This window comes from Rana temporaria, chromosome 4 (genome assembly GCF_905171775.1).
Source record: "Rana temporaria chromosome 4, aRanTem1.1, whole genome shotgun sequence".
Lineage (NCBI taxonomy): Eukaryota > Metazoa > Chordata > Amphibia > Anura > Ranidae > Rana > Rana temporaria.
Genome location: NC_053492.1, coordinates 54,671,935 through 54,697,426, shown reverse-complemented (window position 1 = coordinate 54,697,426; position 25,492 = coordinate 54,671,935). Strand labels below are relative to the sequence as shown.

Here is a 25,492-nt window from a genome sequence, read left to right as displayed (position 1 = left end):
CCACCCTTTTCTGACACCTGCCCAACACTGCTGGAGCCCAGTCATGACCCTCAGTCATCCCAAAATAAGAATTGCACACATTCAGGTGCTTCTCGTTGCTCCTCGTTGCACGTTCAACAAGGAAAATCATTTGCATGGGCCGGCCTCCTAGTTAGCATAACGTGGACTTAGTTAATATAACGTGGAAGAAAATCGAGGGCCACTAGAGGGAGTCAAAGACTAAGGGATCCTCCGGATAAAAATAAAAAACCCTTGCCACAGCAGACTTTTCTAGCTAGCTGCTGCATGCAGCAAGGCACACAGCAATGGAGCAAATTCAGCCCCCTTGTTTGTCAGCAGAGTAGTCACTGCTTATCGAAGGCTTAATTTTGGGCCTTAGGAAAGAGAGAGCGAGGAGTAGGACACTAGCTGACTTGTCGAAAATTGGATGCCCTGACTAAATCTAGGTGTTGCTGTATAGGTCACTTGATAAAGTAGTGGCATTTGGCAAAAAAGTGACAAGAAGCAATGAAGACAGACACAAGGGTTAAATGCCAGTTTATTATAGCACGGAACCGAGTTTAAGCAAGAAACATTGTCAGCAGCAAGCAACAAGAACACACAAGACAAAGAAGTTGGATGATGTTCCAGTTAAATCTATTTTTTTACACTGCGTAAGAGAGGGGTGCACCGGTCCTGGAGGTACTGCAATACCAGGTCGATGCGTGGAGTGGACAGAGCAAGCTCTTCTTCCATCTCCCTGTTCTAAAAATCCATTTAATATATGGTCCCCAGATAGGGGACGTATCAGATATTAAACTGATAAGAACAGATTTTTTTTTAATTCTTTTATTTAAAATTTCATAAATAAAATACAAAGTAAACATTGACAGAAACGAAAAATATGTACAACAACATATTGTACATACTGTACAAAATAAAAACAAGAAATACAAAAACTTTAACAATCATTTCACAATACAAAATACAATATAATACAAAAAGTTTGACAATATTTACATATAACACCCACATTCCTCCCACAAAACCCTCCCACAAAACCCCAAAGGTAAACAACAAACAAAGCATACATCATCAAAATATCCAACAATAAAAATGGCAAAAACAAGAAAATATTTTACAGCAAACCCCTTCCACCCTTTAAAAATAGTACAAAAATAAAAAACTACCTCTACAATATTCTATCCCTCAACCCTATCCCTACACAAACAAAAAACACTCCTCAACACTTGTTCCACACTTTCCCTTCACCACCGCCTGCACTCACCCTGAAAGACAAAAAATGAAAAAGTTAGATTCATCAAAAAACAACATCAAAAAACATAACCCTGAACACAACTTACACCCAATATTTCCATTGCCCAAAGCACCAAATTTCCTGTGCTCTAGGCAACCCAAGCTGCTTAACGTCACAAAGTCCATAGAAGTATAGCCTTTCACGGACCATGGCGGCACACTCCACTTCACTCCGAAAAACTAAAATGTTCCTAACATCCCACAAACACTTTTTCACACAGTTAACCAACAACCAAAACAACCTCATTTTTTCATCCCCTAAATCACACAATCCATACACAACCATCTCATACGTTAAATCTTCCACTCCAGTCAAGCCTTTAATTAAACCACCCATTTTCCTCCACACTTTTTTTGCAAACACACATCTCCACAATAAATGAACCACATCCTCATACCCAATACACCCTTCCCTCGGACACACCTCACTGTCTACCAACCTCCTTCTCCGCTGAAACACCCTTGTCGGCAAACACCCATGCACAATCATCCAAGCCACATCCTTCTGCCTATTGGTCAGATCACTGACACACACATTCCGCCACACTCTTTCCCTCTTAGCCTCACTCAAACCACCTATTATTTCCAAATCCTTCCTTCCGTCCATCATCTTCAATACTTTCTTACATTCACACCAAGCTTCCTTACTTACACTCTCCAAACCATACCTCCTAATACCTCTCTCAATCCTCACGTAAAACCACGGTGGGTTAAAACACACAGGCTTCCTCAAATCACACTCCACCAACTTATATCTCTTCAACACACCACCTCCCACATACCTCAAAAAACACCCAGCCAAACTCTCAGACTTACCAAGCTTCACACACATACTTATATACCTCACAACCAGAAACCTCGCAATGCACACCAAACCCTTCCCACCATTCAACTTACCTTTCACAACTTTATCTCTTTTAAGTTTCTCCATTTTGGACGACCAAAAAAACGTAAAACATAATTTGATAATTTTTATAAACACCCTATCTGGCGCTGGGAAAACATAAATTAAAAACATTAATATTGGCAAAAAAACAGACTTAACGACTAGGGCTTTACCCTCCAAGGACATAGATCTTAAAGACCAAAACTGGATCTTCCTCTCCAGCTTCCCTCTCACATCTTCCCAACCATACAAATCACAGCCAAACTTTAAACCAAGCACCCTCAAACCACCCACACACTCTTTCCATCCACAAGATGCCACATCGCTCCACACACCTTACACTCGCTCTTCTCCATATTCACCCTAAAACCCAGCCATACAAAACACATCCACTAACAATTTTACCCTTCTCAGACCTGCCACACTCCTACATAATACAGTAACGTCGTCCATATACCCAATCACACTCAGACACTTACCACCCCCACCAGGCACTTCCACACCCCTCACAATTTTATCCTTTTTCAATATACGCAACACAGGGTCAATCACACAAACAAACAACACAGGGGACAACGGACACCCCTGCCTCACACCCGCCTTAATCTGCACCTCCCCTGTTAACCATCCATTCACCAGCACTCTACTAACCATACCCTTATACATACTCCTAATCCTCCCAATCATCCTCTCCGGCACACCCATCCTAGTCAATATCTTAAACATAAAATCATGCACCACCCGATCATACGCTTTCTCAAAATCAACTGCTAACACAGCTACCCCCTGACTCCTACTCTTACACCACCACAAAGCATCCCTCAAACTCACCAAGCTCTCAGCAATCTTTCTTCCAGGCACTGCACACACTTGCTCTTCACCCACCATCTTCCCAATCACCTCCCTCATTCTATCAGCCATAACTTTCGCAATCATCCTGTAATCTACATTCAAAAGTGAAATAGGCCTCCAATTTTTTAGATCACTCCTATCTCCCTTTTTGTGCAACAAAACAATAACACTCTCACGCATAGACTCAGACAAACTTCCACTCGCCAACACCTCCTTACATACATCAAAAACACACCCCCCAATCACTTCCCAAAAAACACAAAAATCCACCGGCAGCCCATCGCCACCTGGTGGTTTCCCTTTTTTTAAACTCCTCATACATTTCTCCACTTCCTCTTTCGTTACATCCGCCATCAACAACTCTCTATCCTCCATACTCAAACACGCCTCAACCTCACCCAAAACCTCTTTCTCCGCACTCACATCAATCTTACCAGCCGTATATAATTCAGAATAGAAACTTCTCACCATCTCACTTATACCCTTATTTCCAACCACTACCGCACCACTCTCATCCACCACATCCTTCATTTCCATCCTCCCTCCAAACACCTTCTTAAAGAAAAATGTAGTACACCTTTCATCCTTCTCTTTCACCTCCATTTTCGCTTGAAACACAATCTTTCTCCCTTTCGCCTCCAAAAACTCATTCAACTTCTCTCTCGCCTCCCCAATCTCCACAGACACATCCTCACCCAACTCCCTCATTTCCTCCAAATAATCAAACCTCTTTTGCCACATTTCATACATAAATCTTTCATTCCGCGCTCTCTCACACCCCTTTCGCACAAAAAACTCTTTTGTCCTAACTTTCACCCACTCCCACCACTCAACCATGCTCCTAAAATCATTCTTTCTACCTTTCAACCTCAAAAAGAAACTACCATACTCTTCTCTTACTTTCACGTCCTCCAACACATCCACATTCAACTTCCACACCCCCTTCCCATACAAACCTTCAGCACATATACTTACTCCACAATCAATCCTACCATGATCCGTGAAAGGCATCTTCTCAATTTAAAAATTTTCTTTCTTCACGTTCCTGGATACAAAACAAAAATCAATCCGTGAGGATACCTTCCCAGAAGCACTAAAAAAGGTTGGCCCCCCATCACACCCAGCATCCACCAAATTAAACATTTTAACAATATACCCAAGCTCCTTCCCCGACTTATCTATTGTGCTACCACCACCCCCAACCCCACCACTACTCACTCTATCCCCATCCCTAATAATACAATTAAAATCCCCAACCAAAAAAGTAGGTTCCCTCCCCCCAAAAATAATTTCAATTTCTCAAAAAGGGCTAGTCTTTCACTCTTAGCGGCGGCACCATACACACAAAAAAACTCAAAAAAAAACCAGCAGACACCGGCCCTGGTCCACATGTACAACCCTTCGAACCTTAAAGTTATTATTTTTGAAGAGCACACACACCCCGCCACTCTTTCTATTATTCAAGGACCATACTGCAGGTCCCTGGGTCCCTGGGTCCAACCAGCAGCCCGGGGCTCCTCACTCAAGTTGCACTCCTGTAGGCATAAAATATCACAGGGCAGGGCAGCAAAAAGCTGGAAAATAGCTGCCCTCCTGTACGCAGATTTAATACTACGAACATTGAGTGAAGAGATCCTTAATTTCATCTAAAGTGGGTTTTAGATGGTACATCGGTCCAACACAAAAAAGAAAATTGACCGTCACCTCCTCTTGCCCACCTTAGAACTCCGCGTCTTCCCAATAGCACCCCCCGCTTTTTTTACCTCAACCTTCTTTTTGGCCGTGCTTGGTCTGCGGTAGCCGGTCACATCCTGCAGGTGTTCCACTTTGTCCACACTGATATAGGACTGGCCCGAGTTGGAGTCAGCTGCCACGTCCTCCTTCGGAGAGCCCACATCACTGGAGTCATCGATAATCTGTGAGGGAGACAAAGCAGACTGGTCTTTCTTGCGTTTTAGGGTGTCACGGCTGAGATCCATCTCTTCTTGTACAAGTTCTTTAGTACTTGGGCCTGCCCCCTCCCCCTCAGCTCCCACTACCTCCCTTTCCTGCTCACCCTCCGCTGCCAGGGCCTTGGGCGCGCACTCAGCTCCGCCGTAGTGCGCGTCCCCCACGGCAGCATCAAGAGGCTCGCGAGGAAGATCCTCAGTACGGGCTGGATCAAACACAGGGGGAGGGGCAATGGTGTTACTGCCCTTCACCGCGTCAGCATAGGAGGCTCTGCCTCCCCCACTCTCCAGCAACTCAGCACCTCCAGCATCTTTCTCCTGTGGGCCCGACTGCTGGCTTGGCTGACTCCCCTGGGCCATCTTCGGGCAGTTCCGGGCAAGATGCTCCCGGCTACCACAAATATGGCACTTCTTGCCCTCCCCACAGCCCGCGGTCTTATGGCCAGGCTTGAAACAGTTCCGGCACACTTCACCAGTTTCACACTCCTCCCTAGTGTGCCCAAAAGAGTAACAAAGCCGGAAAAATGTAGGCTGCCCTGGGTACCAAAGATACCCACGGTTGGACCCAATTGAAAAAGTTTGGGGTGGGTGCCTTACTCCTCCAATTCCATCTGGATCCCGTTTCTGCTGGACCCAAAACTTACGTTTACCATTGAACGTCCTAAAAATATTGGCCTGTTTCTGTCCAGCAGAAACGGAATCGCAGTACATGGCCAAAAAGGCCACAATCTCTTCGTTCCTCACAAAAGGGTTGTACATGTGGACAATGACCGGTATCTGCAACTTGCTCTCCTGGCAATGAAAGGTTATGCTGTCCAATAATGGGTCGCCCTGCTTCTCCGCCTGCCGTAACCAACATGTTTGCAAGTCAGCTTTCTCCCAAAAGGTGACATCATAAACACCAGTGGAAGGAAAGCACTGTACGCAAAAAATACTCTCACGAGTCATTCCCAACAGTTCCTCGATTACGCGCTTCTGAATATGGTGCAACCCAACGTCATCCCTCCTCTCCTCAACAACAGACAGCCAAACTGTATTTGGTGCGTCAGGTGTAAACACCATGTTCACCTAGGGACTACTCCACATCCCACAAAGGGAAGTAAGTAGGCGATCGCTTCCCGTTGCCCGGGGACTAAGCCTAAGGCCAATAGCAGCAAGGGGGGGCCCCTCCGAAGAGGAACGATTCCCCCAAGGCCGACCGTCGGGTACCCCGGGCACCTCTTGGCTAATCACCGAATGCAGCAGAACTACACTAGATCTTAGCCAAAAGGCCGAGAAGCGATAACCCAATTATTATCTGTTCCGAGCGAGCGGCTTTCTGGCCCCACCGGAGGGCTCGCTGAGAGTTGCCAGTTTGCCTGTCCCCGGCAAGCGCCCTTCCCCCCAGTCTAGGCTGTCCGGAGGTATGAATCCTCAGCCAGACGGGTGTCGCTGGTCTACAGGCCTGACCCCCTGTCTACTGGACAATCCACCCTTTTCTGACACCTGCCCAACACTGCTGGAGCCCAGTCATGACCTTCAGTCATCCCAAAATAAGAATTGCACACATTCAGGTGCTTCTCGTTGCTCCTCGTGCACGTTCAACAAGGAAAATCATTTGCATGGGCCGGCCTCCTAGTTAGCATAACGTGGACTTAGTTAACATAACGTGGAAGAAAATCGAGGGCCACTAGAGGGAGTCAAAGACTAAGGCATCCTCCGGATAAAAATAAAAAACCCTTGCCACAGCTGACTTTTCTAGCTAGCTGCTGCATGCAGCAAGGCACACAGCAATGGAGCAAATTCAGCCCCCTTTTTTGTCAGCAGAGTGGTCACTGCTTATCGAAGGCTTCATTTTGGGCCTTAGGAAAGAGAGAGCGAGGAGTAGAACACTAGCTGACTTGTCGAAAATTGGATGCCCTGACTAAATCTAGGTGTTGCTGTATAGGTAACTTCATAAAGTAGTGGAATTTGGTAAGAAAGTGACAAGAAGCAATGAAGACAAAGACACAAGGGTTAAATGCCAGTTAGAGCACGGAACCGAGTTTAAGCAAGAAACATTGTCAGCAGCAACAAGAAGACACAAGACAAACAAGTTGGATGATGTTCCAGTTAAATCTATTTTTTTACACTGCGTAAGAGAGGGGTGCACCGGTCCTGGAGGTACTGCTATGTGCTTCAGGCAACATTAGGAAGAAGATGTTATAAAGTCCTTACAGAGGGCACCGCCACCTGTCACTCTGCATTTACTGACCGCTTCTACAGGAAAACAGCAATACCAGGTCGATGCGTGGAGTGGACAGAGCAAGCTCTTCTTCCATCTCCCTGTTCTAAAAATCCATTTAATATATGGTCCCCAGATAGGGGACGTATCAGATATTAAACTGATAAGAACAGATTTTTTTTTTTGTTCTGTTGAAAAGCCTGTGGCGTGCAAAACACAACCCAAAAACTCCACTCGGTGCAGGGAAAAATGTGCACACACATAAAGAATGACATCACAAAAAACTGCGACGGGTGCATACGTCAGTGGTCCTCCGAAAACCACCCGTCTCTGATCCCCCGGGGCGTTAGGCTCCTGACAGGGAAAAGAGTTACTGTGGTCCATACAGCCGAAGCCATATGGACCCATCTTGGTCCAAGCAGCCGAAGCCTCAAGGACCCAACATCCTCGGAGGGACTGCAGAAACAGAACCCTCCTCGGTGAGGCTCCCCCGAAGGGAGACCCCATGAGAGCCGGTGAACCTAACCAGAAGGCCGAGTCCACCAACTCCCAAGACTTTCAGAGACCGGCTTGAGGACCAGCACCCTACTCGCCACACATAAAGTGCAAGCACCAAACAAAAAGAGTGACAAACAAAACAGAACACGGGGAAAAATAATAAAAGAAAGTGGGGAAAAGGAAGATGGGAGAGTGAGGAAAGTGACCAATGTGAAATACATTGGCCGGCCCTCCGGGCAGGAAACAAATATTCCACTGGTCCTAGCCAAAAGGCACGGCCAAAGCGGCAGGTGTGAAAAGTGTGTTGTGGAGATCAGTGACCTGAAGGTGCCACACGATGAGTGCCCCTCAAACACTCGTGCAATGTATGGCACCCCTGGACTGCCACTCCAGGGGCACAATCTCCACGGGCTTTTCAACGGTCCCTAGCCCCCGGTCCGGACCGGCAGCACCCTTCCCAGCCAGGAAGGTGGGAGAAGAGGTCGGGGAGAACCCACCTAAGCAGGCTCTACCCACAACCCCTATCTCTCCCACCTAATCACATTCTGGAAGTACTACCCGCTCCTTCCCGGTTAAAGGAGAAGCAAGGGTTCCCTCCAGAACAACTGACTGGGGCAGATACCACCAAATCCAGGCCAACGGCCAGGGACCCGGCCTCTTGGCTTCGACCTCATGCCTCTCTGTCCCGATCAGAAGGCTTCCACCTCCACGCCAACAGGCTTAGCGTCCGCCGACTGCCATCCCTTTCCCCCTGCCACAGGGTACCGGGGACAGTCGGCTTAGCACCACCTATTGGCAACTGATAACAGATTTTTTTTTTTTTTTTTTTTTTTACCATATCAGTATTCGGAAATAACCAGATTCCTTTATCATTGTCATCCAAGTAACCAGTTCGATTACTGATCCTTAAACATCATTTATGGTAAATATAGGCCAAATTATATATTTATATAAACTGTATATATCATCATTTCTATATATATATATATATATATATTAATTTTTTTTTTTTTTTTATATATACATTCTATTAACGCTTTCTGTAATAATTTGAAGCTCCATTTTTTCCCAGCATCTTCTTTTCCCAACTTTTTTAGGTCTTTTAAATAGTAGGTGTATATCAAACTGACTGCATACTCAATGCAGTTTTTAACTTCCAATTTTTCTCTGTTAATTACCAAAATATTCCTCATCTTCCATAATGCTTCTTTAAGGCAATTAATAATTAGCCATATTTTGTCAAAGTTTTCATTCGAACCAATCAATACTCCATACAAGACTGTATTTTCATCAAAGGTATCGAATCTCCCAATCCATTTTAGGATTATACTGGTTTTCTTCCACACTTCTTGGGCAAAACTGCACCCCCAAAAAATGTGTTTAGTTGTTTCCGTTCTTTTGCACTCTGCTCTTGGACAAGCAGCAGAGGCAATCAGGCCACGTTGATGTTGAAAGTCCCTTGTAGTCAGGCACTGAGCCACAATCTGCCATGCAAGATCGCATTGGGTATTAGTCAAACCTCTTATTGTGATGTTCTTCCAGATTTGTCTGCTTTTCTGTTCCGAGAAGTTCTCGATTCTTATTATATTGTCCTTCTTTTTGATTTCCTTAATTATTTTTTTATGACTCATCAAAGTTTCTTCTGGTAGTTTTTGTAAGTGGTATTCTTTAATCGTCTTTTCTAAAATTAAATAAAACTTTGGTGGATCAAAACAATATGGGTTCCGTAATGAAAGTCTTACAAGCTCATATCTCTTGAACATAAAGCCAACGCAATAATTCATCATGTTATATGTAAAATCCCTTCCATGAAGAATGACATTTATACAGTACGCCAGATATTTGGTTTTGATGAATCGCTTTATATCAATCATATTTCTTCCACCTTTGTCTTTTATCTTGACACAGAGTAACTCTCTTAGCTCTCTCCATTGTTGATCTCCAGAAAAAGGAAAAACACAATTTAATTATTTTTTTTAAGATTTTTTCTTCATCTGGGAATACCATTGCCACATACAAAATCATAGGGAGCAAAACTTGCTTTACAATTAGCATTCTGCCTTCCATGGTTAAGTCTCTCGTTTCCCAAAAAGTTTATTTTTTCTTAACACTCTCGAGTAGAGCTTGCCAAGTTTTTTGTCCATTATTGGTATTATCAAAAATTATGCCCAAGATTTTTATTTCTTCTGCTGTTTTAATTTTAATCCTCTCCGCACCCATCCATTTTCCAATCCACAAGACTTCGGATTTTTCACAATTAATCGAAAAACCAGAGGCATTTTTAAACTGTTCCACTTCTTGGATTGCATATTTGACAGATACAGCATCCTGGCAACAGATTGTCACATCGTCCCTATATGCCATTGTTTTTATGGCATTCAAAGTTCCAGGAATTTCTGCTCCTTTTATGATTTTCATTTTATTTATTGAGCAAAGTAGAGGTTCCAAAGCACATACAAACAAAATTGGTGACAAAGGACATCCTTGTTTTACACCACACTTCAAATGTACTCCTGATGACAAGGATCCATTTACTAAGATTCTGCTTATACATCCTGTATATAGCATTTGAACTTGGTTTACAACCTTCTCAGGGAAACCCATCTTTCGCAATACCTTGAACAAAAAAGAATAGACCACTTTGTCATAAGCCTTCTCGAAGTCTATTGAGATCATTGCCAGTTTTCCTCCTCTTTTTTTTGTATACCAAATCAAATCTCTGATTGAAATTAAATTGGACAAGCTTTTCCTCTCAGGTACTGCACATGTTTGTGTTTCTCCTATGATTTTCCCCAACACTTTTTTGAAACGGTTGACTAGAATTTTGGCAAAAATTGTATAGTCTGCATTAAGAAGGGTTATAGGCCTCCAGTTTTTGAGGCTTTCTTTGTCACCTTTTTTGTATAGGAGTGTGACCACACCAGATTTCCACGAATCAGGCATTCGGAAATTATTTGTGCATTCCGACAAAACTTCTAAAAAATCTTTTTTAATAGTATCCCAAAAAACAATATAAAACTCAATGGGTAATCCATAATTTCCTGGTGTTTTATTTTTTTTGAAGCTTTTAATTGCTTCCAAAATCTCTTCACCGTTCAAATCTCTGTCCAACCAGGCTTGGTCTTCATTTCCTAGTTTTTTATCCACTTTCCCCAGAAAATGGTTTTCAAAAGCGATATCTGTTTTGCAAGGGGAAAACAGGTCTTGATAGAAGAGATCAGCTCTTCCCAACATTTCCACCAGTTCTGTTTCACCTTCCAATTTATTTATGTATCCTTTTTTCGAAGCAATCTTTTTGAAAAAATAACTTGTACATTTTTCATTATGTTCCAGTTCTTCCATTTTTGACTGAAAAATGATTTGTTTTCCTCTTTCTTCAATTTGTGTTTTAATTTGACTTTTAATCTCATCGATTTCTTTTTCAAAGTCGAAACCATGTTTTTTTAATAAGACTAAAGTATTCAAGCTACCGTTTAGTTTTTTAAAGAAATCTCTTCTTTGCTCCACAATTTCTTTGCTTTTTTGTAAAAAGAATTTCCTTGTTTTACTTTTCAATTTCTCCCACCACGTCAAAATATCCATGCCTCTTTTGTTTTGGCTCCATTTGGAATAATTGTGTACATATTCTTTTTTTTATCTCTTCTTTTTCTAGCAGAGAGACATTCAATTTCCACATGTTAGATTTGCTGTGGCTTTGTCCGTCCAACTTATATTCGCTTTGTGTGGTCAGAAAAAACAACCGGGATTGTTTGAAAAAGAAATTATCTCAATCCCTCTTGAAACAAAAAGATAGTCAATCCTTGACTTGTTTAGGACATTGGACCATGTGTATCTATTATTTTCCTTCCCTTTACAAATAAAAGAGTCCTTCAAACATACATCTTCAACATTTTTTTTCAAAATCTTTGCAGAGTAATCAGTTTTATCATTTTTCCCTGGTCTTTCACGAGTCTCACCCGGCCAAACACAATTAAAATCACCACCGATTATTAATGGGCTTTGTCCAACTGAAAAATATTTTAAGACCTCAAAAAAAAAATGTCTGTCTTTTTCCTCAGGTGAAGCATACACATTGATGAATCTTATTCTTTCGCCAAAACGATCCCATTCAACTTGTAAGATTCTGCCAGGAATAATTTCTGTTACTCTTTTAATTTCAATATTTACATTTTTGGTGAGTATTGCAACGCCATCATTTCGGGTAGTATTGGATCCAGACCACACAGAAGGTCCATAAATCCACTCTTTTTTGTAGTTGTTATATGAACTTCGATGGCTGATGCCGCATTCTTGCAAAAAACAACAAAGTCCATAGTACTCAAAAAATCATATAATACCATCCGTTTCATTTTTGTTTGTAAACCTCTGACATTTAGAGATAATACTTTTAATTTTGTATTCATGAGGTGTTGTTATTATTTCACCATGTTTCTTGGTTATTCCTCAAAATTTCAATGTTTGGGGAGTTTATTCCCAAATCATTCAAATATGCTTCTTCTCTATCAGAGAGATCTACCACAAGGGGTGATGTTTGGTGACATGGAACTGAAGAGTCGCTGGACATTCCTTCCATCTGACCCGGCGGACCTTCTCCACTTCCTGACACACAGCCCATCTTCTTCTTGGGAGCACCCCCTGGTTCATCTTCTTCTTCTTCCTCTTCTTCTTCCTCTTCACAAAGTTTCATTTTTTCTTTATCCGGCTTACCGGAATCTTCTTCCGGTCTGCTTCTCTTTTTTGACTCAGAGGAGTCCATTTGTTCTGGTATCTCCACTGATGTTTTTGTTTCTAAGTTTTCTGCAGGGGTCTCAGGGACCTCTGTCTTTTGTTGTTCCGCAGTCTCACCATTTTGATCTTCCTGAGGCTGGTTTGATTCTTCCATTTTTTCGAACGTTTCGACCAGTAAGTCAAACAGATCTTTGTTCACTGGACAATGTTCTTTCGTGTGCCCTCTTTTTTGGCACAATTCACACACTGCCAATCTTGGACAAGAGTCCATATGTCCAAAGGATTTACATCCTTTACAATAGGGAGGCATCCCATTGTAATATAAGTATCCACTGTTACTGCCAGTAATTAAAGGAGGGGGTCGCATGAAACCTCCATAGGATTGGGAGCATGGTCTAAAGGTGACCTTGAATTTTCTTTTCCCATTCCAGACCCCTACTTCATTCAAAATCTTCCCTTCATACTTGACATTTTCACAGTATGGGACGAGTATACCTATCACTTGTTTTTCAGTGACATGTGGATTGTACATATGTACTATCACAAGCTTCTCTTGTTTGGAGAAGAGTGGATGAACCAGGATCCCCCTGAAAATATCAGTACCCTGTAGCTCTATATATTTTGCGTAAACTGTTTCACAGTCTCCTCGTGACTGGAAAGTTACATCATAACTTTTCTTTTTTGGAAAAGATTGCAAGCATAAGAGCTTTTTCAGGTCAATGCCCAACATATTTTGCAAGATAGTCTTCGCAAAAATTCGTAGATCCAACATACCTTGGGCCTCCGGTTGGATCGCGAATCTGATGGTGTTTTCAATGTAGTCAAAAGATTCCCCTCTGGACGCCATTTTCTTAGCTGGAAATTCCTCCAAGAAATCCTCAAAAAGATGGACCAAACGCAGACAGCTACAGGAACAGGATTCTTCACCAAAAAGGCTAGGATGTTCTTCTTCCGTTCACCGACCAGGATCAGCACCTCTTCAAGTTGATCGCAGCTCTACGACAATCCACTGCGCCAAACCCAATAGCAGCAACAACTGGACCCCGTAGGGAACCAATTAACAGGCCGAGAGTGGCTGGTGTATCAAGTATAACCCTCTGACAACGACAAGATCGAAGCCAAAAGGCCGAGAAGCGATAACCCAATTATTCTCTGTTCCGAGCGAGCGGCTTTCTGGCCCCACCGGAGGGCTCGCTGAGAGTTGCCTGTTTGCCTGTACCCGGCAAGCGCCCTTCCCCCCAGTCTAGGCTGTCCGGAGGTGTGAATCCTCAGCCAGACGGGTGTCGCTGGTCTACAGGCCTGACCCCCTGTCTACTGGACAATCCACCCTTTTCTGACACCTGACCAACACTGCTGCTGGAGCCCAGTCATGACCTTCAGTCATCCCAAAATGAGAATTGCACACATTCAGGTGCTTCTCGTTGCTCCTCGTGCACGTTCAACAAGGAAAATCATTTGCATGGGCCGGCCTCCTAGTTAGCATAACGTGGACTTTGTTAACATAACGTGGAAGAAAATCGAGGGCCACTAGAGGGAGTCAAAGACTAAGGGATCCTCCGGATAAACATAAAAAACCCTTGCCACAGCTGACTTTTCTAGCTAGCTGCTGCATGCAGCAAGGCACACAGCAATGGAGCAAATTCAGCCCCCTTGTTTGTCAGCAGAGTAGTCACTGCTTATCGAAGCCTTCATTTTGGGCCTTAGGAAAGAGAGAGCGAGGAGTAGGACACTAGCTGACTTGTCGAAAATTGGATGCCCTGACTAAATTCTAGGTGTTGCTGTATAGGTCACTTCATAAAGTAGTGGCATTTGGCAAGAAAGTGACAAGAAGCAATGAAGACAAACACACAAGGGTTAAATGCCAGTTTATTATAGCACGGAACCAAGTTTAAGCAAGAAACATTATCAGCAAGCAACAAGAAGACACAAGACAAACAAGTTGGATGATGTTCCAGTTAAATCTATTTTTTGACACTGCGTAAGAGAGGGGTGCACCGGTCCTGGAGGTACTGCAATACTAGGTCGATGCGTGGAGTGGACAGAGCAAGCTCTTCTTCCATCTCCCTGTTCTAAAAATCCATTTAATATACAGTATGGTCCCCAGATAGGGGACGTATCAGATATTAAACTGATAAGAACAGATTTTTTTTTTTTCCCATCAGATCAAAAGCAAGTCCATACTTTAAGCAAAAACTGACTCATCAAGAACCCTCCGCCCAAGTTCTTTCCAGGTACTTAGCTTAAATCATCATCTAGGCAACAGTTCTTTACTTTTCTCAAAAGCAATTTAAAAGGTCACAATATACAACTTAAAATGCAATATACAATCCCCTACCCCCACCCTCCACCCCTCCTCCACCTACTCCACCCCCAATACTCATTCGCTTCATCCACCCCCATCCATCTCCTATCCACCAACAACACCACATACAATTTTGCCAGAATCATATTCACACAATCCACATCAGACGCCACAAACTTTCTCCTTACTTCCCAACACCTCACATCCCACAACACTTCTTTAAAAATGGCCGAAAAGATCCAAATTTTCCTCTGCGTTGCCCTCCGCCCCTCCACCAAACCAAAAAACCAGACCACCTTCTGCAAGCTCCTCACCCCCAAAACTTCTTCCATAAAGGAAGCCAACATATCTCTCACTTTCTGTGCAAATGGGCAATAATACAGGACGTGTTCAGCCGTCTCAAAAGCATTACAACCTACTCTGAGGCATATCTCATCCCTAGCCAAGTCTCTAGCTTTTAAAAAGGACTTTGTCAATAAGGCTCCGTGAAAGGCTAACCAGGAAATTTCTTTCTGTTTGTTAGAGGTACCTTCGACAAGGAACCTCTTCCAACATGCCTCCATCAGTCTGGACCCGAGGCCACAGATGTTTGTTCCCACCTCTTGTCTCTTTATCCATTTGAACAAGCTTTTCTTGTCCACGGCGCCTTCTCCCAAATCTTTCAATTGGTTTGTTTCAAAAAAGGACATCAATTTTAAATAAAATGACGGGGTTACCAAGGCCGTAGGTCTTGACAGGTCTTTCCCGCACCAGCCCCATTTTATCAGAGCCCACCCAGCTAGATACCTCATCAAGAAGGAGGTCTTACCTCCCGCAATAAAGGCTTTGTAGTGCACCAGCCAAAAGTGTGCACTCAAAAAGGAAGGAACATCAGGAAAACCAATGCCCCCTCCCTCGAGGCTCTTCATCACTGTCTTGCGTCCCACCCTCTCCATCTTGCTGCCCCAAAAAAATACAAAAAGCAGTCTCGAGATTTTTTGCATCCACCTCGCATTCGGGGGAAAGACCAGGCTGAAATATAGTAATAATGGCAGTACCACGGACTTGATCACAAGCACTTTCCCTGTAAACGTCAGCTTCCTTAGTTTCCAAAAGTCCACCTTCCTTCAAACTTTCTCCAAAGCCATCTCTGCATTCGCTTGATCCAAAGAATTCCGCCCGAACTGCGTCCCCAGGATCACCACCGACTCCACCACTTTCACATCCTTCAACGTCCTCGAACCACTCAACGTGCAAATCTGGCTCTTCTGCCAGTTTACATTCAATCCAGATACACTGCTGAAGAGTCTTAAGTGCAGCTCAGCTCTCCGGGCGTCAGCTTCGGAAGAACAGACGAACGACACATCGTCCATATAACAGACCGCTTTCGCGTACTCACCACTACTGCCAGGGATAAAAATCCCTTTTAAGCCCTTGTCTCTCTGCGCGTGGCGCAAGAGAGGTTCAATGGCGCATATGAACATGATGGGCGACAGGGAGCAACCCTGCCTAACTCCGGCCATAACAGGAAAAAAATCGGACAAATTGCCGTTAACAAGTACTTGGCTCACGATCCCAGTATATAACCCTCTCAGAGTCTTCAAAAAGGGGGTTGGGATCCCCATCTCCTCCAAAACTTTAAATAAAAAGGAATGCGCCACCCTATCGTATGCCTTCTCGAGGTCTATCCCCATCAGAGCCATCGGCACATTATTTAACTGAGCATACACGACAAGGTCCCGCAGCAAAATTAAAATATCCGAGATCCTCTGCCCAGGGACGGCACAGACCTGTCCTTCCCCCACCAATTTATGTACCACCAAACTCAGCCTACAGGCCAGAACTTTTGCCACTAATTTGTAGTCCACATTCAAGAGCGTACTTGGGCGCCAATTTTTTATTTCCCGACGGTCCCCTTTCTTAAAAATAAGGGTAATTGCCCCCTCCTTCATGGTGGAGGACACTTCCCCCTTCGCAACACAGTATCTGACGATTTCCGTCAGATGCCTTTTCAGCACAGGCCAAAGTTTGACATATAGTTCAGCAGGAAGTCCATCTTTCCCCGGCGTCTTGTTGTGTTGCATACTCTCCAGCACGTTCTTAACTTCTACTTCGGTCACTTCGTCCAGTAACCCTTCCGCTTCTTCCTCCTCCAAGCACTTGCCCAGCACACTGCAATATTCCTCCTGCTCCTCCTCCTGCACACCCTCTTGCACTTTATACAGGTTTTTATAAAAGGAAAAAACCTCCTCCATCAATTTATCACCCTTCACCTCTTCCTCCCCTGACAGTACTGTGGACATAACCTTCTTACTCGAAAAGGCCTTCTTAAAAAAGTATCTCGTGCACTATTCCCCCTCCTCCAAGTCTTTAACTTTGGCATTAAAAATAATGGCCTTCCCTTTTTCTTTCAAGAGTTGGTCTCTCAGTTCTCTCACCTCCTTTAATTCCTCTCCCACATCGATACCCAATTTTTTACATTTGTATAGGAAGTGCATTTTTTTAACCAAAGCACACTCTCTCTCTCTCTTCTCCACAGTTTTCCTCCTGCACATTCTCTGCAGGAACTCTGCCAGGCGTGCTTTGGTCCAATCCCACCATACTAGGACATTCACAAAACTCTCTTTTTGCTCTGCCAACTCTTCCAGGTAAGTACCACATTTCATACACACCTCCTCATCCTCCAGCACTGCCACATTTAGTTTCCACCAGCCATTACCAAACTTCACACCTTCTCCCACCACCAACTTACAGCATAACATTTTATGATCAGAAAACAAAACCGGAATCGCCTCATACGCATCTATCTTTATAAACTCTGATACAAACAAAAAATCGATACGTGATGATACCGTCCCCTTATCTGAAATGTAGGTATGGGCCGCGTGTTCCCCCTCCACCACCACCGCAACATCTTTAAGTCTGAAATCCTCAATCATTTCATTCAGCAGCCGGGAGGTCACATCCACCCCTCCTCCCTCACTAACACCGTGTCTATCACACCCCTTCCTCACACAATTGTAATCACCTACAACAATTGTTGGCACTCTCCCAGGTAAGTGAAGTTTAACGGTGTCTAAGAAAACCTTCCGACCTCGTTTGTCAGCTGGTGCGTAACCATTAATCAGGCGCATCTTCTCACTCCCATATTGTACCGTGACTACCAAGCACCTTATAGGCACAACTTCCTCATATGATATCACTTTGACATCCGCATTTTTCAGGAGCACCCCCACACCTTCTGCTCTGGTTTCACAACAGGGTGCCCATACCGCCACCCCCTTCCCCCACTCAGTGATGCCATGCAGGTCCTCCACACCACACTCCTGCACACAAATAATATCTGCATTGACTGTTCCTAAGAACTCCAGAATCAAAGCCCTTCTAGCACCGGCTTTAAGGCTCCTCACATTCAACGAGGCAACTATAAGAGCCATGAACAAAAACAAGAAAAAATTTGCCATCATAAAAAATAACTTTAGTCTTTCTGACCAGCCTTCTCTTGCCTCACTCTCCGGCTCCTTCTCAGTCCTGGAGAACTGGCAACCTCCTCTTCAGAGGCTCCAGGAAGATCAATCTGTAGAGAGCCCTCCTCCCCGCTCTCCACCTTCTCTAAACGAGTCCGTTTACCAGCCACCTGAGTCCCTGAGTTGGGGGTGTAAGTCACACGCTGCCCGCACTCCAGACTTTCATCACTGCACTCTTCTTCACCATCGTCCTTGTCCTCCATCTCTTCCTGCCCCTCCTCTTCACTGGAAGAGATGTCCCCAATCAGCGGACTAAATGCCGGGCTGGCAACCTGCTCAGCTCTTTCAATAATGATTTCCACCCCTTCCGGACAGTCCTGGGGCCGTCCCTCCGATTCGTTGACATCCATCTCTTCTTCCCGGGGGAAATTGGCATCTACCTCAGGACCACTTGCATGGTCCCCTAAATCACCCTCTGCCATCTGGGGGGTTGCAGAGCCGTGGCCGGCATCATCCGCCGCTGTGTCCGCACCTGGCCCACCCACTCCGCCACTCGCCCCAGCCGCGTCACTGGGTGGAGCGTCATTGGGTGCCGACCTTGGGGTTTCGCTGGCACGCCCCCCTTTGGGAGCTTTCTGCTCAGCCCCCCCTTCTTGTCTGCCCCTCTGCTCTCTCGCCTCTCCTCCCAGTCTCGTACTCTGGTATTTCTTTCTCGTACTCCGGGCACTGTCTGGCCAGATGTCCTGTACGCCTACAAATGTCACATACCTTCCCTGCTTTACAATCCTTGGCCTTGTGTCCCACCTGCTGACACAACCCGCATCTCTCGGACGAGTCACATTCCTCACTTGTATGGCCATAACTCAAGCACTTCCTACAATATTTAGGCTGGCCTTGGTAAAATAAAAAAACACTCTCTCCTCCGACTGTAAAGACGGGCGGTGGCCGCCTCACGCCCCCAATACAAGTTGGGTCCAGCTTAAACCTGCCAGAAAATCTATATTTTCCATTCCAAATCTTGTACCTGTTCAGTACCGGTTCTCCCCCTCTTAACACTTCACAATAACTCTCCAGAAAGGCTTTTACAAGTACAGGGTCTGCAAACGGGTTGTACATGTGTACAATAATTACTTTCTCTTCCTCCATGAATAAAGGGATTACCTGTAGTAGTTTCAAAGCTCCTTCTCCTTTTCTTTTTTCCGCTTCCTCGTAGATGTTCCAACAAACCGCTGTGGAAGAAAAGGTCACATCGTAAATTCCCTGATTGGGAAAATCCTGCAGACACATAATGTCTCTCACCGCAGTGTTAAAGGTCTCCATCAGCACGTACACGACAATCGTCTTCAACGACACCTGCTCCTTAAAGCCTGGCATCACCAGGAACCGCAACGAGTCCTTCAGCCCACAGCTCGCCATCCTGAAAGAAGGTCCAAGGATCCGCTCGCCCACCTAAGGGGCCCCACAAGGGGAACCCCCTGGCTCCGCCAACCGACCACCTACGCCTTTGGGAAGGCGATCGCTTCCCGTTGCCCGGGGACTAAGCCTAAGGCCAATAGCAGCAAGGGGGGGCCCCTCCGAAGAGGAACGATCCCCCCAAGGCCGACCGTCGGGTACCCCGGGCACCTTCTGACTACTCACAAATGCAGCAGAACTACACTTGATCGTAGCCAAAAGGCCGAGAAGCGATAACCCAATTATTCTCTGTTCCGAGCGAGCGGCTTTCTGGCCCCACCGGAAGGCTCGCTGAGAGTTGCCCGTTTGCCTGTCCCCGGCAAGCGCCCTTCCCCCCAGTCTAGGCTGTCCGGAGGTGTGAATCCTCAGCCAGACGGGTGTCGCTGGTCTACAGGCCTGACCCCCTGTCTACTGGACAATCCACCCTTTTCTGACACCTGCCCAACACTGCTGGAGCTCAGTCATGACCTTCAGTCATCCCAAAATAAGAATTGCACACATTCAGGTGCTTCTCGTTGCTCCTCGTGCACGTTCAACAAGGAAAATCATTTGCATGGGCCGGCCTCCTAGTTAGCATAACGTGGACTTAGTTAACATAACGTGGAAGAAAATCGAGGGCCACTAGAGGGAGTCAAAGACTAAGGGATCCTCCGGATAAAAATAAAAAACCCTTGCCACAGCTGACTTTTCTAGCTAGCTGCTGCATGCAGCAAGGCACACAGCAATGGAGCAAATTCAGCCCCCTTGTTTGTCAGCAGAGTAGTCACTGCTTATCCAAGGCTTCATTTTGGGCCTTAGGAAAGAGAGAGAGAGCGAGGAGTAGAACACTAGCTGACTTGTCGAAAATTGGATGCCATGACTAAATCTAGGTGTTGCTGTATAGGTAACTTGATAAAGTAGTGGCATTTGGCAAGAAAGTGACAAGAAGCAATGAAGACAAAGACACAAGGGTTAAATGCCAGTTTATTATAGCACGGAACCAACCGAGTTTAAGCAAGAAACATTGTCAGCAAGCAACTCAAGAACACACAAGACAAACAAGTTGGATGATGTTCCAGTTAAATCTATTTTTTGACACTGCGTAAGAGAGGGGTGCACCGGTCCTGGAGGTACTGCAATACCAGGTCGATGCGTGGAGTGGACAGAGCAAGCTCTTCTTCCATCTCCCTGTTCTAAAAATCCAGATAGGGGACGTATTAGATATTAAACTGATAAGAACAGATTTTTTTTTTTATTCTTTTATTTAAAATTTCACAAGTAAAATACAAAGTAACATTGACAAAATATGTACAAAATTAAGATCTTATAACATTTGTACAAAAATAAAATACAAGAAATAACAAAACGGTTTACAATAAAGTACAGAAAAATACAAAGAATACAAAAAAGTTTACAATATTTACATAAAAACACCCACATCCCACCCAGAAACCCTCCCACAAAACCCTCCCAAAAAAGCCCTCCCACAAAACCCCAATGGTACATAGCAAAATAACAAAAAATATATAACAACAACAAAATACAAGAATACAGCAAATAAAGTTCACAAGAAAACATTGTACAAAAGAACTAGTGTTGCTCACGAATATTTGCATTGCGAATATTCGACTCGAATATAGCATATTCGAGTAATCGCGCTATATTTCGAATTTCGCGGTGAATATTCGCAATTTCGAATATTCGATTTTTTCCAATTTTATTTTAAGAACAGATCACATCCTAGATATCTCCATCGACGTCTAAAAGCATTGCTGGTATGATTAGAGACCCTGGGCCGAGTAGCTGAAGCGTTCATTGAATTTTGCCGAAAAATCGCAATGCGATTATTCGGCAATCGCAATATCGCGCAATTATTTTCTTCGCCCCTATCTTCCGCATCAGAGCGATTTTTACAGTTTCATTTTTAAAACAGATTACATCCTAGTGATCTCCATAGACGTCTAAAAGCATTGCTGGTATGATTAGAGACCTTGGGCCGAGTAGCTGAAGCGATCATTTTATATTGCCGAATATTCGGCAATAGGAATATTGCGCGATTATTTTCTCCGCCCTTCTTTTGCATCAGAGCCAATCAGAGTTCTCCTACCACAGTTGTCATAGGTTTGCAACCAATAGGAACCTGCCTGCACGGACATTATATAAGGTCACTCCCAGCACCATTTCATTGCAGATTCAGAAGGTGGCTAGAGAGTGTGGAGACTGTGTCTGTGTTCCTGTGTCTGTGTTCCTGATTGATTGATCTAGCATCATCAGCATTGTGCTGCATTGCTACTTAGTGATTCCAGTGCATATTTTCCAGTTTATCAACTGCTTTTTTCAAAGCAATAGACCCAAGAGCTTTTTTCAAAGCTAAGTTTTGTGCTGTGTTGTTCATCTTGTGTTACTGTTTGATCTTGCAGCTTCGCTTTTCAGTGATATTTGCTAGTGATTTCAGTGCACATTTTGCTTAGCTTTTCTTAAAGCTAAGTTTTGTGTTGTTCAGGTTAGTTAGATTTCTGTGTAGTAAGTGTACATACTGTTAGTGTACATTTATTTCAGCTAGCTTAGCTTAGTGTGTGTTTAGTGTCTGTGTTTTGTGTTAAAAAAAAAAAAAACTTATTAGTTAGTGTTTGTTTAGTGCATTTTTTTTTTTAAATTTTGTAGTCCTTGTCTTTGGTGTACTAGTTTTATTATAGTTTAGTAGCTGTCTGTGTACGTCTTTGTCTGCGTGCCTGTCTTGTAAAAAAACACATAAAAAAACATTTTCCTCACATTTCCCCCCCCAATAAAGTTTACCCCCCCCCACACACATCAGCAATCATGAGCGGCATCCGTGGCCGTGGCAGCAGGGGTAGGGGAGTTACTCCCAGTGCTGGGTCGCTGCCAGCACGGGGTACCTCTCGTGCCCCTACTAGTGGTAGAGGATCGGGTGCAAGGGGAGTCCGCCTGATCCGCGAGTTCTTTCCATCGGGCAGCCGCCCGATATTGCCATCTCAGGCTGAAGTAGCGGTGGACTACATGGGGCACAGCAGTGCCACTGAGTCGTCGGTCCCGACTCCCAGTAGTACCACCATTACACCGGTGCCTGTAGTACCCCCCCCCAGCCCCCAAGAGTCCAGCATCTTACTGTTCGACAGCGACAGTGAGAGGGATCTCTTGGGGGAGGCCATGCATCAGGCAGACCTCCAGCTCTGTCCTGATGGTCAGGACCTTTTTGAAGGGATGGATGAGGAGGATGGGATACCTGCTGGCAGTATCCCAGAGACAACCCTTCAAACTGGTGCTGCTGTTTTGGTGCAGGAAACAGCAGCACCTAGTCAGACCCAGGCGTGGGTGAGGGGACAGCGGAGCCAGGCTAGAGGCTCCATGTCAGTTGGTTCCCTCAGACCAACACATCTCAGCCCTTGGTCTGACATCTCTGGGGGCGAAGAGGGTGACCCATCATGGTTGCCATCTGACGACGGGGAAGGTAGGCACCCTGGGGAAACGGTGCGCCAGGTCACCACCAGGGAGACCATCGTCAGGGTCTCCACTGGTGATGGCAGCAGGAGGTGTCAGGAGCAGCAGCAGCAGGCAGCTCCACCTGTGCGCACCGAGTCCCAGCAGGTGCAAGTCAGCGTCACCCCATCTGACAGGAGGGCGGCGCTGAAGTCACCTGTCTGGAACTACTTCACCCTGGTGGCAGACAACCCTACCGTGGCCGTCTGCCGGATCTGTGAAGAGAGGGAAGTGTTTGGCTCGGGTGGGTACCACAGCCCTGAACCAGCACCTGAGGATAAACCACTGGGGGGTGTTTGACGAGATGAAGCGTGGTGGTGGTAGCAGCGCCACCACCACAAGTGAGCAGGGTACAGCAGCCCCTGCCACAGCTTCATCTCTTTCCAGCAGGTCATGCCCCCCCGCTCCCTCTAGTAGAGGTACTGGTACCGGCAGCCAGACCTCTACTTCCACAGCACCCTCCGCGTCTGTGTCCCGCACTGCCGTCCGGCGCCAGGCATCGATTTCAGACGCCTTTGACCGCACCACTCCCTTCCCCCCTGGAGACCGACGTGTGCGTTCCCTCAATGGGCTCCTGGCAAGGGTTATTGCCCAACATCTGCTGCCCTTCAACATAGTTGACAGCAACCCCTTCAGGCAGATGTTGGAGCAGGCCCAACCCCAATGGCGTGTCCCCAGCCGCCATTTCTTTGCCAGGACTGGTGTCCCTGCCCTACACCAGCACATTGTGCAGAATGTAACCCTGTCGCTGGATCACGCTGTCAGCGACAGGGTTCATCTGACAATGGATGGCTGGACCAGCAGGCAGGGGCGCTACATCAGCTTCACGGCCCATTGGGTTTCCCTCCGAGGCGTCGGTGAGGGATCGGCGGCAACCGATCTTGTGGTGCCGCCCCGGGGTGTCCAGGGGAGAACTGCTGGTCTCCCTCAAGCCACTGTCTCCGCAGCTGCTGAGCCTCCCAGCAAGCGCCCCCGTAGCTACTCAAGTGTGGGGCACGTGCGCTGTCAGGCCGTGCTCCAGCTTGTTAGTTTAGGGGACCGGAGACACACTGGACAAGAAGTGCTGAAAGCACTTCAGGCTCAGGTCCAGAAGTGGCTGACACCCCGAAGGCTCCAGGCAGGTATGGTTGTCTGCGATAACGGCAGCAACCTACTCGCCGCCCTCAGTGCTGGCAGTCTGACCCACGTGCCCTGTCTGGCACATGTCCTCAACCTGGTGGTGCAGAAGTTCCTGCGCACTTATCCCGGGTTGAGTGACATTGTGCCAAAGGCGCGTAGGATTGCCAGCCACTTCAGGCGCTCCCCAACCGCTACCGCGTCCCTGTTCGAGTTGCAGCGGATCAACAGGCTGATTGTGGACAGTGTGACGCGGTGGAACTCCACCCTCCACATGCTGAAGAGGTTGTGGGAGCATCGAAGGGCGGTGAAGGAGTACCTGATGGACCTAGGCACTGAGAGGGCTTCACTACAACTCCCTTTCATCGCCTGTGCGGAGTGGGGGCAGATACAGCAGGTCTGCCAAGTGTTGTCCTCCTTCGAGCAGGCGACCAAGATGGTCAGCAGTGAGCATGTCGGCCTCAATAACGTGCTGCCAATAGTGTTCATGCTGGAGAGGACACTAGATCGCCTGCTCGAAGCTGGGGAGAGTGCCTTGGTGGAGCAGGATGAGTCAGCAATGCTCCACCGAGACCAGGGCCAGGACGACGAGGAGGAGGATGATGATGATGATGATGATGAGGAGGTGGTTGCTGGTGTCGTCCCGGAGTCAGGGCCTGGTCAGGAGGGAGAGCAGGTGTTGGGGGCACCGATAGTCCGGGGGTTGGGCATCTCTGAGCGTGACCAGGAGTGCCTCAGGGATGAAGAGTCGGACCTCATTGACCTGGGCAGCAGTGAGGAGTCACAGTGGGCTGTGCCCTTCCCCATGGCTGCCCACATGCTGAGATGCCTCAGGAGGGACCCCCGGGTTAAGACCATCAAGGCGAGGGATGATTTCTGGATGGCCACCCTTTTGGATCCCAGGTGCAAGGGGAAACTGGAGCAGTTCATCCCAGCCAGCCGGAGGCAGCACCGGATGGAGGAACTGCAGGCAGGCATTGTCAGCCGGTTGGAGCAGGCAACTCCCCGGCCTCCAGTTGTCCCCCCTCATCTCACCCAGCAGGTGGCTGCACCCAGCAACAGCCGAGCAGGGGACCTAATGGATGAGATGAGGATGTTCTTCCAAACCGAGCGACCCAGTACCAGCACCAGCAGCGGCTGGCCCACATGGTGGCAGACTACATGGCATCCGTCGGTGCTTCTGACAGTATGAGCACCGACGACCCCATGGAGTACTGGGTTGCCAGATTGGACACCTGCCGCAAGCTCGCTCAGTATGCGCTGGAGTTATTGTCTTGCCCCCCCTCC

General features: G+C 46.1%; 2 non-coding genes and 2 pseudogenes across 2 annotated transcripts; all 4 read right to left on the bottom strand.

The window, feature by feature from the left end:
- Positions 1–659: 659 nt before the first annotated feature.
- On the bottom strand, positions 660–853 carry LOC120938580. Its single transcript, XR_005749146.1, has one exon. It is a non-coding gene; the product is annotated as a U2 spliceosomal RNA (small nuclear RNA).
- Positions 854–7,210: 6,357 nt separating this feature from the next.
- Positions 7,211–7,389, bottom strand: LOC120938659 (annotated as a pseudogene).
- Positions 7,390–14,396: 7,007 nt separating this feature from the next.
- On the bottom strand, positions 14,397–14,586 carry LOC120938603. The gene has a single exon (XR_005749164.1). It is a non-coding gene; the product is annotated as a U2 spliceosomal RNA (small nuclear RNA).
- A 6,113-nt stretch (positions 14,587–20,699) lies between these two features.
- LOC120938661 lies at positions 20,700–20,864 on the bottom strand (annotated as a pseudogene).
- Positions 20,865–25,492: the final 4,628 nt, after the last annotated feature.